Genomic DNA, 5,031 nt, shown 5'->3' with positions numbered 1-5,031 from the left:
GGGGGGGGGTTTCCTCCTATTTTTATTTGGTATTTCCTTTTTAAACTTTTCTATTTTTTTTCAAAAAGCAAAATATTTTTATAAAATACAAAGCTTGCATCTAAAATATCATTATAACTATGGCCACTGCTATAATTAATGTGGCAACAAAATAAAGTAGTTTAGAATTTCTACAATTTAAAATGCAATTAAATTATTAATTAGGCCACAGTTTTATTTATTTTAGGTCAATTAAACAATTTAGAAAAATGTGGGTTCACTACCAATATTATCAAAAGATTATTCGCAACAACTCGGACATTTTAGTTTTATTGTGTGAAAACTTTTGTTGTTTGCCTTTAATTCAAATTTGTATTTAAATCGTTTTGAACTAACGTGAGTTTAACAACAGTAACGGTGGTGACGTGGCATCATTAGCAGGGAATTACCGGAGCTTAATTACTCGAGCATCACAATTCTCCTCCACTACAAGAAATCTCGTCCCGAGATTTAGGAGGGGAGTAAGGAGAAGGGATTTGGTTACGAAATTCTAACGGGTCTTCTCGGTCTTGGTTGCCCTTCTTGAAGAGGTCGATCCATTACGTTGATGTCTTCATTTCTCTGTTTCAGGTCATCATGATGAAGTCGCCATCCTTTCTTCGGAAACTCCATCGTACTTATGAAAATGATAAGGGGTAACTTTGGAAGAACGGGCCTCTACAAGGTTTATTAACTGATAGATATGTCAGGGGATGTGGCAGAAAGTAACTCTTGAATTAATCTTAAGAAAACATCGAGAGCAAAATAAGAAGGTACCACAAGAAGTTTCGAGCGGGTAGGCAATCGTTCGATGGCCTAATCAGAAGGTGAAATGGGTTCAGAGCAACTAGTATAAGTATTGTGTCTGATACCAGAATAGATCACTAGGAAGGTGACCCGTCAATTACATATGTAGCCAGGCTCAAGGAATAACTTTGGCAACAGGGTGTACAGGAGAGTCAGGTTTCGATCCTGTGGAACTGTGGGTTATGGGCCCACTATGTGAGTTAAAATAAGGAAGGGCGTTGACATCTGGCACGGTCATGATAGCAAGGCATGCCAGAGAATATCCGGTCAGTTATGTTGACTGCATTGTTGGTACCAAGGGCGAGGGACGAAGAGAACCATTTTCCTGCTCGTTGAACAAGGCGGACCATTAGGCAAAGTTCTCGTCCATCAGTGGCTACCAAAATGTCATCAACAATAGTAACACGGTCTTACTGACAGAGTTGTACACCGATGTGTTTACCTAAGTAGGAGAATATTACTGTTTAGATCATATAGATCACAAGAAACGTTAACCCAACAAATGGAAAGAAAAATATGATTATCAGATTAAACAGAACAATGGAATGGAAAATGTGTTTAAACACATATTTCAAAGGTATATCCTTCGGAAGGACAAGCAGAGCATGATGTCCATGTCAGGATTTAATGTAGTAAACTCTTTAGGTAGAGGAGAGAATTTTCATGACATTACCCATACAACGGTGTTTGGATAATCGAGCAGGAAACATTTAGCATTGGGCTTCAAATATTTTTGTTGAAAATCGGAGTACCATGGACATGCTTCGAGATAGCATTGACATGGTTTTCAAGCAAAGGTCAGACTTTGGATTCACAAAGGATCCATCAGGAACAACCTATAGAATAAGTCTTACAATTTCCTTATGGAAGAATGGTTAACCTTGCTATAAAGGAAACTATAACAATAGGTGCTCCGGCCAGGTGTGCTAGGCATGACATCAGCTTAACTGGTCATGTAAAGATGTTATAACTCCTGGAAATATGTTCCAACCATCATATCTGATTGAGATTCAGATCTAATTGGTGTCGGGATACCTCAGACTCGGGATGCCTGAGAAGAAAAGGCGCAACACCAATTGACGAGATGACATTGCAAGATTGTTGGGAAATGAACTATGGAAGCGAGTTCTGAAACAAGAGTTCATCATTAAACCAAGGAGAGGATGAGGAGGTGGCTGAGGGACTCAACGTCAATTCATCGAGATTTCCGACAAGATGGATTTCCACAATTATGTGAACAAGGAGATAACATTTGTCAGATCAAATGATATAATGATGTAGGTTTGAGGAAAACATTCAAGATTAAACATTGGTTGACAGGTGCATCCGAAATATGGGCTGGGTTGCATGATCAATGTTACAATGGTGACTTAATGAACAAAATATTAAAATGAAACTATCGACCATTCACTTCAAAGCAATAGGGTTGCTAGATGTTTTAAATTCGCACATCATAGTTCAATTGTCAGTTTTCCGGTTTGAAACAACACGGGGACCAAGGAATGAACGGATATGGTAAGAAGTATCACCTGTATTAAGATCTCTTAAGAGGTGGTGAAATTCTCACGACTTTCTTGACATAAAAGATGGTAATACTTCCTAGGTAAAGAAGAACAACTGCTGGTTAGCAAGCAAGTCAAGGTATTACCTAGAATACGAACAAGTTTGTGTTGGAGGGAAGGCAATAAAGTGGTCGATGAGTACAAAAATCGTTGAGGACAAGGATGGTATTTCTCATCATGAATTCAATTGATATCCTGGAAGAGCTCAGAATGCTGATGATGATCATGACACATTTGTCGAGAGATTTCATGAAGATGTGATCGATCAGCGACGACATCAAGCTAAAGCAATGGTGAAGCGAAGGGTTATTGGAACCAAGGGTACGACACAAACTCGAAATCAAGCTTGCTGTTTAAGGCGAAATGATATGATGAGGAAGATCGACGTAAGGTTAGCTCATCGTTAAAAATTGTGCTCCAGAAAGAGGGACCAGGTAGCATAGTTAAAATTTAGTACAACAATGATTTAGCCGATCGGGCAAGGAATGACCTGACGGATTATTAAACTCATAAGAAACGAAAAATTACTTAGAGTTAATGAATCGGATTACGGACTCGATTGACTATCGGTGTCCCTAAGTGTCTAACAACTCAGAACCCGGGGAAAAAATGGAATCGGTGAGAAATAATACTTGAAGAAGAACTCATAAGAAGTAATATGGTTCTGTGATTTTATCGAGATACCACGGGGTAATACAAGTGCATAAGACAAGTGCTTTAGATAGTCAGAGAAATGGAATCAAGGAGAAAATATGATCGGAACCACGATTGAAAAATGCCAGATCCCAGATATAAGATGAACTTATACCAAGGGAATAATTAATTTAAGGGAAGCTTCCATGATAAGGTATACATCGTGTCCATGGGCATGAACACAGGGTTCAAGGTCGACTCCCACTTGTTCAACGCATAACCTTTCATTCACCTCTCGTACTTCGAAAATGACATTAGTTGTTGAAAATTTTACCTGGTGCAATACCAGATAAGTATGACCCGTGAAATCTTTCGGGTTCACACGGATTAGGAAAGGCATAGGTTCAACCCATCAGGGCATCTTAGGAACATGTACCACAAACTTCGGAGTAATAACACAAGCTCAAAAGTAGAGCATGGTTGGTCAATCAGAGGATAGGATTTACCAATGGAAAAAGAACTTCCAAAGTGATTGAATATGAAGGACGCTATCGGATAAAATCCAACAAAGGATCCGGTGGTCCTCAAGGGATCTGGTGTGAGCATCGGTACTCAACCAGACGAAGAAACAATGCAAGAAGATCAGACTTTAGAAACACCTGACTAATTCAAGGCTCAAATGCAAAGGAATTATTAATTCCAAGACAAGGGATCAGAAGCAATGCTCTGATCAGGGATGGATAAGTTGAATAGCCTTAGGGGTACGATCAATGGCAATTTGATTGGTCGAAATCCAGCTCATGCTTAAAATGATGTCTGAGCCAAAAGGATGAATTCTAGGATTTTATTGAGGATTGCGAGCATCCGCAACACATTGAATCAATGGACTCAAAATGATAGTGACAAATGCTGCCAATAAGATTACTATACTTATGGGATTAACCATAATGCAAGCAAGCAAGAATTTTCGGAATATCGAATACAATTCAAAGACCTTTGTGAAATACATAAATCAACGGGGGTGAGTGGATACTCGCTAAGTGCGAGAAAATTATCCGTAAGGGTATTCAGGTGGCAAAGAACTGCAAGGCAGTAGGCACAAAGTATTCTTGAAACCATAGAGAAAATTTTGGGGTATCTTGTAATAACAGCAACGGGGAATGATTATAAATGGAAAGTGTACGTGATTATCCATAAGGGTTTATCAATGGAAGGGAATTGCAAAAGCGATGGGCGCAAGGGTCTCGGAGAAACATTGAATAGCATCTTCAGAACCTTCTAGTGAAGCAGTCGATCATTTGGAATGAAGGAGCTCTCCGACAGGAAGTGGTAATGAGAACCTAGAGTTATAATTAGTAAAATCATTTAACCCGAAGAGAAGAGAGATAAGAATCCCAAAGTATAGACGAGGAATAAAAGATCCTAATACCACCCAATGGCGACGTGGGCCCATGGGCCGCACAGCCATGTTAGTAAAACGGTTTTCATCGACTAGACTCAACTTCGGCCAAGGAGTGTGGAAGCGAATTCCTACAAGCAGTCGGCTCGGATACCAACTTGTGACGCTCCCGATTTGACCGCACACTAATCATACACGCAAACGTGTACGATCAAGATCAAGGACCCACGGGAAGATATCACAACACAACTCTACAAATAAAATAAGTCATACAAGCATCATATTACAAGCCAGGGGCCTCGAGGGCTCGAATACAGGAGCTCAACCATAGACGAGTCAGCGGAAGCAACAATATCTGAGTACAGACATAAGTTAAACAAGTTTGCCTTAAGAAGGCTAGCACAAACTGGGATACAGATCGAAAGAGGCGCATGCCTCCTGCCCGGGATCCTCCTAAACTACTCCTGGTCGTCCCCAGCGGCCTGCACGTAGTAGTAGGCACCTCCCGAGTAGTAGTAGTCGTCCTTGACAGTGGCGTCTGGCTCCTGGGATCCATCGTATGGTCGCAACAATCGGGTATAGAAAGGGAGAAAAAGGGGGAGCAGAGCAACC

The sequence above is a fragment of the Triticum urartu genome, chromosome 3A (genome assembly GCF_056163025.1).
Source record: "Triticum urartu cultivar PI428250 chromosome 3A, HENAU_Tu73, whole genome shotgun sequence".
Lineage (NCBI taxonomy): Eukaryota > Viridiplantae > Streptophyta > Magnoliopsida > Poales > Poaceae > Triticum > Triticum urartu.
This window is presented reverse-complemented; position numbering follows the sequence as displayed.